The sequence below is a fragment of the Camelina sativa genome, chromosome 12, assembly GCF_000633955.1.
Source record: "Camelina sativa cultivar DH55 chromosome 12, Cs, whole genome shotgun sequence".
Taxonomy (NCBI): Eukaryota; Viridiplantae; Streptophyta; class Magnoliopsida; order Brassicales; family Brassicaceae; genus Camelina; species Camelina sativa.
In genome coordinates this window covers 17,823,917-17,839,423 of record NC_025696.1, presented here as the reverse complement: position 1 = coordinate 17,839,423, position 15,507 = coordinate 17,823,917, and the positions used below count along the sequence as shown (strand labels likewise).

General features: G+C 36.6%; 1 long non-coding RNA gene across 1 annotated transcript; it reads right to left on the bottom strand.

The window, feature by feature from the left end:
• Positions 10,127-11,590, bottom strand: LOC104732069. The gene is made up of 5 exons (XR_758716.2): positions 11,239-11,590; positions 10,897-11,115; positions 10,654-10,798; positions 10,540-10,575; positions 10,127-10,451 (listed from the first exon to the last, which is right to left on the bottom strand). It is a non-coding gene; the product is annotated as an uncharacterized LOC104732069 (long non-coding RNA).

Sequence of the window (15,507 nt, the reverse complement as noted above, 5' to 3'; positions counted from 1 at the left end):
CGGAGGTCGGGATTGATCTCGTATTTTTGTGTTGTGCTTACTAGTGGGGTCAGGGTTCTATGGACCGTTTGGTCACGTGGTTGTGCGGGCTGTTGCGACAGTTGCACGGAAAACCTTGGCTGATGGTGTTCAGTCAGGTCGGAGAATGTGTGGACCATGGTGATGGTTGCACGAAAATCCTTGATGGAGGGATGATGTTGCGGGATTCGAGGACGAATCCATGTTGGTAGGAGAGAATTGTAACATCCGCGAACCAAAATTGTGGTTTTGGGGATGGGTGTCGATCGACACCAGGATATTGTCGATCGACACCAAAATAGTGTCGATCGACACCAGCAACTTTTGGTTCAACAAGTTTGTTTTAATTGTCGTTTTTGGTCGGTTTGGTTTAAGGAAACCTTATAACCCGAGTATTTAATGTTAAAATCGACCTAGGGTCGTGATATAAACATTAGATTTCTATATTCATGAAATCTATCCCAAAGATCATCTAGATTTAATTTAACTCAACCATAAACACTTTCTTAGAGAAGAAGAAACAGTAACCTTGATCCATTGCTTGGTTATGCTTGATGATGGATCCAAGTCTTCAAATTGATTTTGTCCTTCCTTTGACCTTTCTCTCTTATGATTCCTTTGATGGACAAGGAATCCACACTCTTTTCTTTCTATGTTTTCTTTTGTTGTTCTTTTGTTTTGTTACGACATATTAAAATGATGTTCGCTCACTTCTTATATGTGACCAAAAGTCACTAGTGAACCCACGTGACCATTCACGTAACCATCACTTACTTACAGCCACTTAATAACATATGTATAATGACCTTTCATGTAATTAATATAATACTGCAGATTAATTACACATTATCATATATATACGAATAACATAGAAAGATATTAACTATATATTGGTAAGGAAGGAGGGTTATCAATACACCCATTTCTAATCATTAATCGAAACCGATCCATCACGGTGTCTTCTTATATATTAGAATTCATAAACGTTTTTATGAACTTGAACTTTACAACTAAACCGAATGACACGTAGACCACATAGAATATAAATATTCTTACATTCTCCCACTTGGCCTCTCTATCAACTATGGTTCAATAATTTTAATGTGCGCTTTTATATCAAAATCATTTGATCTTTATTTACCATAATAAAATCAGAACTGATTGAATCATGGCAATGATAAGTTATTGAACGACATGCTCCCTTCCATGTATCACAAACCAATTTCCAATTTTATATTATTCTTTTATATTGAGAAGAACCTTCATTTTCAAAATACTTATGTTATCTATAAACCATAATTGTGTACACATTCTTTAATGATAACATGTTTAATAAAACAGAAACATAACTTTAAGTGAATTCATAGTATCTCATACATAATAAGCATCCTATAATCAAAACAGCAAGGTCTTATCGATAACACCCATAAGCTCTACATGGCCAATGAACACATTGGGTGGTAATCCCTTAGTTAGCGGATCTGCAACCATCATATCCGTCCTTATATGCTCAAAAGACACTCTACGTTTCCGCACTTCTTCTTTGACAGACAAGTACTTTATCTCCATGTGTTTAGCACCTTTCGAGTACTTGTCATTCTTTGAAAAGAAGACAGCTGCGGAATTATCACAGTATATTCTCAGCGGCTTCTCTATGTTGTCGACAATCTAAAGCCCTGAGATAAAGTTCTGCAGCCACAATGAATGAACTATGGCCTCAAAGCATGCCACAAATTCGGCCTCCATAGTGGAAGAAGCAACGATAGACTGCTTTCCACTTTTCCATGATATTGCTCCTCCAGCTAACAAGAATAAATATCCAAACGTCGATTTCCTACTATCAACACATCCAGCATAGTCTGAATCTGAATATCTAATGACCTCGAGGTCATCAGGTCTCCTGTATGTAAGCATGAACTCTTTGGTGCCTTGCAAGTACCTGAGAACCTTCTTTGCAGCCTTCCAGTGATCCATTCCGAGATTACTTTGATATCGACCCAACATACCAACAGCAAAACTGATATCTGGTCGAGTACATGTCTGAACATAGTTCAAACTCCCAACCACTGATGCATAAGGAATTCTTTCCATTTCTTTACGTTCCAATTCATTTCTTGGACATTGCATTTTACTGAACTTGTCCCCTTTCTGAATTGGAATTTTACCAGCAGAGCATTCACTCATTCTATATCTCTCTAAGACCTTATTGTCCTTTCTGAGACAAACTTAGCAATCCTTGTGATCTATCTCGAATTATTTCTATTCCGATCACATAAGATGCCTCACCCATATCTTTCATTTCAAAGTTCTTAGATAGATATTTCTTTATATCATGTAGCATACCCATGTCATTTGCAGCAAGCAAAATATCATCAACATATAAGACTAAAATCACAAACTTGCTCCCACTGACCTTTATGTAGATGCATCGGTCAACGATAACTTCTACAAACCCATATGACGTAATGGTATCATTAAATTTCAAATACCATTGTCTGGAAGCTTGTTTAAGTCCATATATTGACTTTTTCAGCTTACACACCAGATGTTCATTTCCTGTGGTCACAAACCCTTCAGGCTGATCCATGTATACTTCTTCCTCAAGCTCTCCATTCAGAAAGGCAGTTTTTACATCCATTTGGTGAAGCTTCATATCATAATGAGCCACCAAAGCCAAAACAATTCTAAGAGAATCCTTCTTTGAAACTGGAGAGAAGGTCTCTTTATAGTCAATGCCATCTTTTTGGGTGAAACCTTTGGCAACAAGGCGAGCCTTGTATCTTTCAGTGTTGCCTTTCGAGTCGCGTTTAGTCTTAAAGGCCCATTTAGAACCAACGGTTTTGAAACCATTTGGCAACTCTACTAAGTCCCAAACATTATTATCACCCATAGATTTTATTTCTTCTTTCGCGGCAATAGACCATTTTTCAGAATTGTCACTTTCCATGGTTTTTCAGAATGTGTTCGGGTCTTCGTCAATGCTTAAGTCACATTCACTTTCAACAGCATAAACCACATAGTCATTTGAAATGGCAGATCTCCGATTCCTTCCAGATCGCCTTAATGGTTCTTGTGGTACACCATTTTCTTCATGAACAGCGACAGGTTCATTAATTGTCCCTTCATCTACTGGGATTGATATATCATCATGTTGTTCTATTGCTTCATTTGACTGTACTGAAACAATAGGAACGAAAACCTTAGGTGTGACAACAGGTGAAGGAACTTCAACCTGAATTTCTTGAATGTCCACCTTTCTTGGTTCACCACTCCCACTAGTTTGACCATTTTCAATGAACCTAACATTTCCCGTTTCAACTATTCTCGTACTATGCTTAGGACAGTAAAATACATACCCCTTTGATTTTTCCGGATAGCCAATGAAGAATCCACTGACGGTCCTCGAATCAAGTTTCTTTTCATGTGGATTATATGGCTTTACTTCTGCTGGACATCCCCAAACACGTAAATGTCTTAAGCTAGGTTTCCTTCCTGTCCACAGTACAAAAGGAGTCTTAGGAACTGCCTTGCTAGGAACCCGGTTTAAGACATAAGTTGCAGTCTTTAATGCATATGTCCACAACAAAAGAGGTAAAGAACTATTACTTATCATGCTCCTAACCATTTCCATTAAAGTACGATTCCGCCTCTTAGCTACACCATTCTGCTGAGGAGTACCAGGCATTGTATACTGTGCACAAATGTCTCTACTCTCAAGTAGCTTCGCAAATAGACCAGGACATTGTCCATTTTCTGTGAATTTTCCATAAAACTCACCACCTCTATCAGATCTCACTACTTTCATTTTTCTATCTAATTGTCTTTCCACCTCATTAATGAATATCTCGAGGATATTCACGGACTGAGATTTTTCATGCAGCAGATAAAAATAACCATAACGTGAGTAATCATCAATGAAGGTGATAAAGTATTTTTCACCGCTCCAAGATGGAGCATCAATCGGACCACATATATCGGTGTGAATTAACTCAAGAACTTGAGTACTTCTTGTGGCTGGTTTCTTTGTAATGTGTTTAGTCTGCTTTCCTTTCATGCACTCTACACACACATTTAGATCACTAAAATCCAAGTGAGGAAGAATTTCATTCTTTACCAACCTCATAATTCATTCCTTGGAAATGTGACATAGTCTTTGATGCCACAAGAAAGCTGAACTTTCATCAGATGCACTACGCTTAATGCCTTGACTTTCAATATTAAACAAAGATTCATAGAACTTTATATCAAGATTGAAACGATAAAGTGAATCAAACAAAGTACCACTTCCATTAAGGTTATCATTTCGGTACAATGAGAAAACACCATGTCCAATCTTAAAAACAAAACCTAAATTATCCAACCTACTAACTGAAAAAAGATTTCTAGCACACTCAGGTACATAGAGACACCCTTCAAGATCTACATGACATCCAGTGTCCAAAATCAACTTATAAGTCCCAATGCCTTCAATTCATGCCTTCATTTTGTTTCTCATGAACAAAAATTGTTCAGGTCCTCTTATGGGTTGAATCGAACTGAATCCCTGTTTAATATGAGACACATGAGTAGTAGCACCAGTATCTAACCACCAAGTATTTTTAGGAACTTCAACAAAGTTCAATTCAGAGCAAACATAAATATGTTGCGTACCTTTCTTTTCTAACCATGCCTTTCTTTTCGGACAGTCTTTCTTGAAGTGTCCCATTTTCTTGCAAAAGAAACACTTCCTTTCCTTCTAGATTTGCCTTTCGGGGCCTTTCATGAAAGCTTTATCCTTCATCTTGTCCTTCCTACTTGGTTTTCCTTTATTGCTGCTAGCATTTCCATAGCCCACAAGATTGACAACATGATCCTTCATTTTCTTAATTCTCTCTTCCTCTTGAATCAACATAGCCTTTAACTCTTTAAAGTCCCATTTATCTTTAATGGTGTTGTAGTTCACCTGGAACTGGCTAAACTCAAAAGGTAGAGAGTACATAATGAATTGGACCAAGAAATTCTCATGAACTTCCATTCCCAAGGTTGACAACCTTGCTGCCAAGTTAGACATGTGGGTCACATGATCATGAATTGGCTGTGACCAGTCAAACTTTTTCGTAGTAGGCTCATTCATGAGACTTCCTACAATTGACTTGTCAGCCAAATCAGATTGTGAACACTCCTTAATTTTCTCTATGAATTACATTGCTTTCTCTGTCTTAGGCATAGATGGCTTAACACTTTCTGCCATCGTCATTCTCATGAGATTCAAACTCAGCCTGTTAGATCGCTCCCAAATCTCATAACGAGATTTTTCAGTTTCAGAGCTATCACCTGTAATGGATGCAAGTTCCTCATCTGTTAGTATTGCAGAGTCCAAAGCCATGGTACCCAATGCAAACCGGATCTGGTCAGACCATTCTTCGTAATTCAGCCCATTGAAATTTACGACATAGTTAGCAGATGCATACAAGTTTGAAGAAGCTGCAAACATGTAAACATGCTTACCTATTAGTGCTTTGACACTTTTATACAGACTCTTAAGGCCTACCTTAAATTTAATGCATGAATTTAAATAACCTTTGGACAATATTTAAACACAAACACTTTTAATGATGGTAAAATTATAATTTTATAATTAATCAAATCACATATTAATCAAATAAATTTGTTACCTTTGGGTATACAAATTATTGACTATATTGAAAATGATTAATTCTTTTTACATTATTAACTATATTCAATGATCTTTTTTCCCTCCATCTTTGTCGCCCTAATTTTTTCTCTCTCAACTCCAGCCGCCGGGAAAAAATTTGAGTTTTTCGATTTGCCCTCTCCGGCTGCCGGGCTCCATGCCGGAGCTGTGGGAGGGTGTATTTCTTAGTCTTGCATCTTAGTCTTTGTTATCTTTGTTCTGTTTCGGTGTTGAAGCAGTCTTGTTGTCAGACTCCTGTTTGAAGCGAAGATCGATTGAAGGAGGAGAAGCCATCGGTGGTGAGTTTTGGTTGTGGTAGAGACAGATCCGTTTGTTAACAGGCTAGTCTAGGCAGTGGCTTAGATCGGGTGGTGCTCTCGTGGTTGGTGGCTTGAAGGAGACGATCTCGTGTCGTTTCATGGTCTGGTATTGTTTATCTCTCGTCTCTCTCTTCTTTGGATAGCAGGTTTTTCATCAAGGCTGTGTTGGTTTTAGGGTCGTTTTGGTTTCTTCCGAGGGTTTTAGTTTACTTTGAGAGGTGGTTTGTGTTTTCCTCGCAAATCTGCTTTCTCTGGTTAAGGGTTTGATTTGGTTCTTAGTTCTTCTGCTAGTTTAGGGCTGCTGGTTGTTAGTTGGCGTTGCGAGCTAGGTTTCGTTCCTTGTGTTGGTCATTCGGATGTTTTTTGTTGCTAATCATCTACTAGCTCTCCTCTGTGGCTTTTTAGAGTCTTGGAGTTTGAGTTCTAGACAATAACAGTGGATTAGTCCTTCAGCTCTTCTCTTGCGAGGAGGTTACCAGTTTTGGGTCTGTAGATGATTGAAGCTGGGTTTGACGAGGGTCCGCGTGTAAGAGCTGCTGGTCTTCTTTGTCTTGTCTCAGGTCGATTCGCAAGGTTTTTCTTTGCTCCTAGTTTGGGCCGCCCTCCATGGGGTTCTGGTTTGGTGTGGTGGTTGTGGTTTCTGTTTCTCTGTTATGGTATGAATTATGCTTTCGTTCCTGCCGGTTTGATGATGGCTTTTCAACGGAGTGCTATCTTAGTGCTTCCGGTCTTCCGTGTACTCTCCGGCGCTAACAGGTTCTTTGGGAAAGCTTAGTGGAATTCGCTCAGTTTCAGTTGGGCAGTTTTAGAGCTTTGATCCTTCTCTCATTCTCTTTGTAAACTTTTACTTTAGGTTTTGGCTTTTGTTTTTCTGTTCTTAAGTCCTAGTTTCCGGAGGTGTGTTACCTGCCGGCTTAAGCCTCCAGGGATTGTCCTTTATCCGCTGGCTTAGTTTCCGGGGTTATGTTGTTAACCGCTGGCTTTAGCTTCCCTTGTTTGGGCTTAGTGCTTCCCTTGTTTGGGATTAGTCTTAGGTAATTTCTATGTTTTTCACCTTTTTGTTTTCAACAGATATAATCTGTTAATGATAATATAAACCTAGATGACAAAAAAAAAAAAAAAAACTATATTCAGTGATCTACCTTTGGGTGATCTTCAAGAATAAAAAAAATAATTGATCAATCATAACTTTTATGTCATTTTTTCGCATCTCTTTAATCATGATCAATTAATAACTCTTTTTAAATTTATCGTCTATATGTAATATAACAAGGCCACTTTGATGACTAACAAGTTATATACATATAAACATTAAAATATTTAATTATTTAATGGGTATTACCTATTTTATATTATGTTAATATTACATAACAAATTACCCAGTTATTAACATAAACTAAAAATTTTGCAGCGGAAGCAAACTACAAGCCATAATCCTACAAGTCACCACTGACCTCCCATCACTACACGTAGGTCCGCCATTGATCACGACTTTACGGTGGCGCTAATGGTATTTTCAACATACCATAATCACCGGTTACCGTTTAGCACCACCACAGATCAAAGAACATAATTGATGCAATAACCGTAAGCATAATTATCAATAGTGGCCCAGATTCTAATCATGCACAACATCAACACCGATTTCATAATAATATATTCTAATCAGAATAATAAAATAACCCAGAAACCTCTAATCATGATTCTACGATGCACAGACAATATTATTCAAAGTGAATTAAACAGTTATGTTCATTCATGCATGCATGAAACGATTTAGAAGAATATGGCAGTTACTTATACGTACGTTGTACGTACGGTTACGATGGTTTCATACACACCAAAAATTCCAGAATTGATTTACGAACCGTTAAGCATTAGATTTTCATGTCGTGCGTTAGATGGTGAACTAAACAAATCTAGATTGCTCTGATACCAAATATAAACTTTAGATTTCTATATTCATGAAATCTATCATATAGATTTAATTTAATTCAACCATAAACACTTTCTTAGAGAAGAAGAAACACTAACCTTGATCCATTGCTTGGTTATGCTTGATGATGGATCCAAGTCTTCAAATTGATTTTCTCCTTCCTTTGACCTTTCTCTCTTATGATTCCTTTGATGGACAAGGAATCCACATTCTTCTCTTTCTATGTTTTCTTTTGTTGTTCTTTTGTTTTGTTACGACATACTAAAATGATGTTCGCTCACTTCTTATATGTGACCAAAAGTCACTAGTGAACCCACGTGACCATTCACGTAACCATCACTTACTTAACAGCCACTTAATAACATATGTATAATGACCTTTCATGTAATTAATATAATACTGCAGATTAATTACACATTATCATATGTATACGAATAACGTAGAAAGATATTAACTATATATATTGGTAAGGAAGGAGGGTTATCAATACACCCAATTCTAATCATTAATTGAAACCGATCCATCATGGTGTCTTCTTATATATTAGAATTCATAAACGTTTTTATGAACTTGAACTTTACAATTAAACCGAATGACATATAGGCCACATAGAATATAAATATTCTTACACGTGAGTTGCCGTTCTAGAGAGAAACAAGAGGGAGAAAGGTATTCTTGAGAGTTTGGAGGCTTTTGGAGAGATCCTTGGCTTGTTTGGTGAGATCTGTTGTTGTGGAGTGGAGATCTTGTGATAGAAGCTAAGGAGAAGGCTTCCAAAGGTTGGATTCATCGTTGTTGGGTTAGAACTTTCTGCAAAAGAGGTGAGTGCAGGACCATGGCTGATCTAAGCTAGAGAATCATTTGTTTTGCTTGTTTTGTGGCTGTTTGTGTTGTTTTCTTGTATGTTTGAGGTTGGGATGTGGTTCCCATGTGTTTCCAGGAATTTTGGATGAGTTTCAGACGATTTGGAGGTTTTGGGAAGCGGTTCTTTGACTTTCGGCTTCGTGCAGATCGTGTTGCAGAGTCGGTGTCGATCGACACCAAGTAGGGGTCGGTCGACACCATGTTTGGGCCAGTGTCGATCAACACCACTATGGTGTCGGTCGACACCAACTTTGTCTGTTCCGTGATTTCTAGTTTGTTGTGTTTGTTGTTGCTTGTTAAACATTGGAATCTCAGTTGCTTGTGTGTATAGCCTAGTAGATGGGAGGATTGCCTCACTTAGTATTTGTGATAATACTTACGCATCTCAATTGTTGTTTGTGGTGTGCAGGTATGCAACATGGAATCATGGTGATGAGGAGGAGGGTGATCTAGGGTCTCGTTTGTGTGTTGTTTGGTTATATTATTTATGTTGGAATTTTGGTTAGAGTCATGTTAGGTTGCTGGATTGAATGGTTAAGAATGTTAATGTATTGATGATGTATTGGTTTTGTATTATTGATATGTTTCCGATGTGTTTATGGTTATTGTTGGTTGATGAGTTTTGGTTTGGGTTGGTTTAATTAAGTAGTATGGGATGCTTAATTATATATTATATTTATTATTAAAAAAAAACGGGTCGGGTTGTTTTAAACTCGTTCGCGGAAACCGACCTTCCATCGACCGATGCACTATGTTATAACCCAGAATTCCGGTTTGCGGATGTTACATTTAGAATCACATTTTTAATTTTTCATAGTATTTTAGTTGTATATACTATATTGAATAAAATATGTCATTTTGTGTTTTAAAATTTTAAAAAGATATCAAAGCATCTTTACTCCAGCAGCCCTCTCATGTTGCTCAAGTATTAATTAATCACTAGGTAACAACCCGCACTATGTGCGCGATAAATATATGCAGATGATATTAGAGTTATGAGTAAAGTTATTTTTAAGGATCTAAAATGTGTTTGTGTAAAAAAAAAAATATAAACCTTGAGAATATGTTTAGATAATCAAACTATTATGTATCAACTAAATATATGTATAAGCAGCTATTTCTTAAATCTATGCAAGATTTTTTTTAAAAACTTTTTTTTTGGTTTTAGGTAAGAATACTAAACAAATTAAAGCAACACACTTAGAACTTAAACAAAATCATCCCTCCACTATAGTACCCCAAATAAGGTTGCTCATCATTTAAATAATAATTTTTTTAATTTTGTTAATTAATTATAATGTAGAACACAAGAGAGGCTTAAAAATTCAATTGATATAGAAGAAAACTCAAAATGGTGAAATATCTACAAGGAACCTATATTGCAGAACAACAAAAGCTCACTTAAACAATGTTTGCAAAAATCATTCGCATCAAAAACTAAGAATATATCAGCAACAAACAAATAAATCAATCAACGCCCACCTGTTTCATAGAATCAAAAACAACCAAACCCGTCAAGATACAAAACAATATTGAGTTGTCATTTGTCTCGGTTATCATGGTAGCAGAGACTGAGCTCAGGGGAGCGGTTGAGCCGTTTCTGCATGTTTTGAGTTTCCTCTGTTTGTTCTTGTGCTACCTAATAACAACAAAATTGTTCCATTAGCTTATTAGCTCAGGTATGTCACAAACGAGGTTAAAGATGCAGTGGGAATTCAAACACGTACCTGAATCTGAGCTTTAAGATTGTCCAGTTCCGATTCCTGACACAAGTAAGTAAAAGAATGAGAGATAGATCACCAAAATTCTGAACTTGCAAAGTGCAGAAAAGCTTTTCGTACCTGTTCGCGTAGTGCATCCTTAAGCTGGTTCACAAGGGAAGTTCTACTTCCTTGAACAGATTTAAGTTTCTCCATACATTGTGTCAAAGGTATTCTTCTTCTTCCAATTCCTTTGCCAACGATTTTCTCTTCGGGTTGTCTTTCGCTGGATAGGCACAAATTGATAAATAAGAATTACATTAGACTTCAAGAAAAAATTGGGGCACTTGTTGGTAATCAATAATTAGTAAAACAGTTTTTTACCAGTAGAGCAGGCTTCTTCAACATCTTTCTCCATCTTTCTGATACGTTTAACAACAAACTTGCATTTATTCATCTCAGCTTCTTCATTTGAGTTTTCTGCAACAACCAAATGATATGCTATCTTCTCAGCCAGACCTCCACTCGAAGATAATTTCTGGTTCCAAACGCACGCATCTGCTCAGTTTCTACGCTTACACGAATGACTTTAGCTGATACAGCCTGCAACCACAAACCAAAACACCAAGCCATCCTTATTGCTACGCTGCTTACACTAATCGATGAGCAAAACTTTTCAATCTTCTACATAAATAACCCAAAGACTACAACTTTTAACAAAATTACCTCTCCAGATTGACCAAAGATGCTCATGATGTAGCAATACTGCTGCTGTTGACCTAGTGCCGGCGCCGACTACCTCTGTTGCTGTTGTTGCTGTTGTCAAATCATCATCAACAACGGCGGCTGTCCTGATTGTTGTCCTGCTCCGGCGGCGTTTGATGGTGGAAGATGCATTACTAACGACGGACAAAAAAAAACCTAACTTTCGCTATGGAGACGAGAAATGAAAACGACACGAGATATGCATCAACTCTTCTGATTTAGCCAAAAAAATTCAACCCATTCAATGTGAATCGATTGGATTTCCCGATTTTCGCATCAATCGCATCTTCTCTCGCCGATAAGAACGAGAGAGTCGGGAATAATGAAAAAAAGAAATGGAAAAAAAAACTTTTATATTTACGCGTCCACCAATGCGTGTACGCCACGTCGCGTTTCTCAAGGTATTGATTGTAGTTTAAATGTTTGGTATTATATGGAATGAGATTAATATTGATGATAGTTAAGGCAATTCGTTTTTTATAAGAATTTTAATTCATTCATATATTCCTTAGTTATCATTATCTTTCTGTTTCTGTTTCTGAAAGCAACGATACTCAGCTTATTAGACTCGAAAATAGGTTTTTAATGAGAAATTGGGGCCCAACACTGAGAATAACTTAGAGAGTACTCCCCAGTAAAGATGGTCTCACTACGCCATGTACAGAACAAAAAATATTGGATAAATTAAATATAATATTCTATTTTAAAAAATATTTATTTTTAATATATAGTTAACGTAGAAAATGAATTAAAGTGTATGGGAATTATATGAGTGGAAGGTAACAGAGAGTATAAAAATTTACATTTGTCACTAAAACTCATCTAAGCTCGGTGCAAAATCATAAAATTTAAATATTTATAAGTATCAAATAAGTTAATCCGTAAAGTATTGTTATGTTTCACATAGACTGACATGATAATATATTACATCTCCTGTAACGACCGCACCCGGATTCCTAATCATTACACCGGACACATGGGAAACAATCTCACACGAACTCCATAATTCCGACAAGACAACCGGCATTAACCGCTTCTTACAAAAAGTTCCACAAATACTAGCTAAAGCAAACTATTTCATACTCTGCAGCTACTAACAGAAATCATAAAAACGTACTTCAGCTCGACAAGCATTTTACATTTATAGACTCTGATTACTCCTCCAACTGGCTATTTCGTGATCCACCCGAACAAGCCACTTAAGCATGTATCCCAAACACCACCTCATCTAGTTACTGAGTCGCACAACCAACAACCCCTAGCGACCGAGTAACAAGAAAAGTGAACTGGAATACTTTATTCCGGTTAAGCCACAGAAACACTTCTCTGACGAATCCATCGATTCACCGTCTTAGCTTTAGCCCGACACTCCTGAGCTCTAACTTGGTTCTACAACCACCATGACCTTGCCCCATAAGCTTACGGAGGTTCCAGCTCAAACCGAGCTTGTTGGCTCAACCAACAACACAACTTAACACAATTCAGTCCATACAAAAGCTTATATAAACACTCGAATAATTCATAAACTAACCGTTCAAATCGAAGTTCCACCGTTGGATGTGAAGCCCGTACTATCATGAGTCTTTCTACCAAATTTCGTCTCGATCAGACAAGTTTTGAACCGCCAAATGCCGCCTAGAAGCAACGCACATAACTCTTCGTGGTTAACTACAAATGAAGTTATCTCTGTTACTTTGGAATCTTGGCTTGATGGAGATTACCTCAGTATCATCATCTTACCGGAAAAATTTCGGATACGGCGCCGGAAAGCCTCCAAAGTCGGCTTCTCTACACTGCATTTATCTCCAAGCTTCTTCCACTTTCCTTCTCCTCTTCACCTCTGTCCACGCCCGCTTTGTTCTTTCACCACTAATGAAGCTTCCCACAGCCACAAAATGACCAACAAGATCCATAAGAGGCTTCCCCACCTCTATCATGTGTCTCTCTCTCATCTCCGCACATCTCGTTCTCTCTCATCGCCTCTCCTCACGGGTTGCACGTTTCCCTTCCTCCTATCCCTTGTCCAATAAGAACAGACCCAACCACAATACATAAACGCTGGCTCTAAGACTTGAACACAATTACGACATCGGTGACTCAACCCATACAACGATGCCTCACTCTCCCTTTTATATAAGAACAACGTAAACAACACAACCGTACGATAACCACAAATGGAGAAGGAGATGCTTACATGTATACATATACATGGCTCACTCCTCTCCTCCTTACACCACCTCAACCACAACCAGCCGTTTCTTCTCTCACACCACCACCAAACTCTCTCTCTCTCTCTTCCTCTCCATCACGGCTCAACATCCCGCTCCATGTCGTCTCGCTCTCTCCGCTATCCCCCGTCTCCCTCTTTAATCCGATACCAAATCACAGCCACATCACAACTAAGGTGACTCCAAGGCCCATATTGGTTCTCTTCCTCACGAGTCCGACAACACCACCTGACCACCACCACGCAGCCTTTCCTTTCGAGCAAAATCAACCCCAGCCCTCTCTACTCTCTCGCCACTACCGAGCTATCCCCCAACCACAACAAAATCAACCACTACCGACCTCCGGGTGAAACCTAGCCTTTCGGTTTAATTTAATCAAACCAAAATTTAACTAAACAATAATTAATTAAACCATTCCTTTGGTTTAATTAATAAATTGACCAACGTAATAAAACAAGTGAAATTAACCGATTTCGTTCTGATTTCTGATATAATTCAAATCATTTATTTTATCGGACCACGGGCGTTACACTACTGAAATATATATTGTTGTAAATTATATCAAACTCTATCTGTATATATATATATATATATATATATATATATATATATATTAAATAGTAATAATTCCTTAGCTTTAATCTCCCAATATGAATAATTATTTGTGTTTAAATTCATAATTTATTTGTTTAATTTTAAATAATTATTTAATGATTATTCGAAATTTAATTTATAGTTTTCCACTATAATCATATTCAGTTTTATTATATTTTCATAAATATAGTTTTTGTGTTTTTATATTTATATAAATATATATTACATTTATTATAATATTTTTTGTTTAAACTTTGTCGTATCCGCTAGTCATTCAGTTTTAAATCTTCTGGAAATGTTCAACTGTTCTAATAAGGCTTGAAACCTTAAGTACGGCATGTTTTCATAAACTCTTGCAACTACAATTGTTGCGGTTAAACCTGTGAAACCATAAACTTTAATACTGCACGATCTTGGGTTTTATTTTTTATTTATTTATTAAATTACAGATGGATAAATAATGATTTTAAAGTGATAAATAAAATGTGATGTGTATTAATCATTATAATGTTATTGGTTACACATTTTAATTGATATGACACCTCTTAAAAAATCTGATATGTCATTCCAGGAAAAAATCTCCTCTTCTTTTTCTTTTTTTTAACACATAATCTCTTTCTTTAATTGTATCCCTACTAATATTTTGAAAGACGTTTATAGACTAAACATTTGTTTTGTAAGAAATTACAAGGGTATGCCATTGGAGTTATAACCAAATAATATATCTTCATTAAGGGTAAAAACGAAATTTTGTTCATATCCTAAGTGGATAAACACGCGGATCCTGGATCGAATCTTTTAAAATGGCTTTTTCACGTCTAAATAATAAATAAAAGCAATACATTGTGTATTTTGATGTGAAAATTCTAATAGCATATTGGTCCAATGAAGCTAAAAAATTTCGGAAGGTATCATGTTCGATGCACCTTAGCTACAATTTTTGCTGTTTCCAATAGTAATCCCACTACGATTTTTTTGGGAATTAGTGAGGAAATCTTATTTCCACTAATAAGCGGATTACACAGATCAAATATAGCACTTGCCATATATGCTTCCAAAACATGAATATTATAGTTTCCATGTATGCTTCCAAATATAATTTAAATTATTTAAATTACCATATTCCCATAATATTACCTTTAAATTTGATCTTGATATCTGAGTTTCTTACAAAAATATAGGAATGTATATAATTTCAAAATCCCGAATATAACTGATTCCGTGATTAGTTGTTTTATCATTCATATTTAGATATCTTCCTGAAATTTCACGCATACCGATTCATGCATTTTTGAGTAAGCTGTTACTAATATTTCTCTATTTTCCCATTTTTAATTTCTATATTTTAACGTTTTAAAGTAAATAAGATTTTCCTTTTATTTGTTATTCAAATTAAATTTGTATCCTA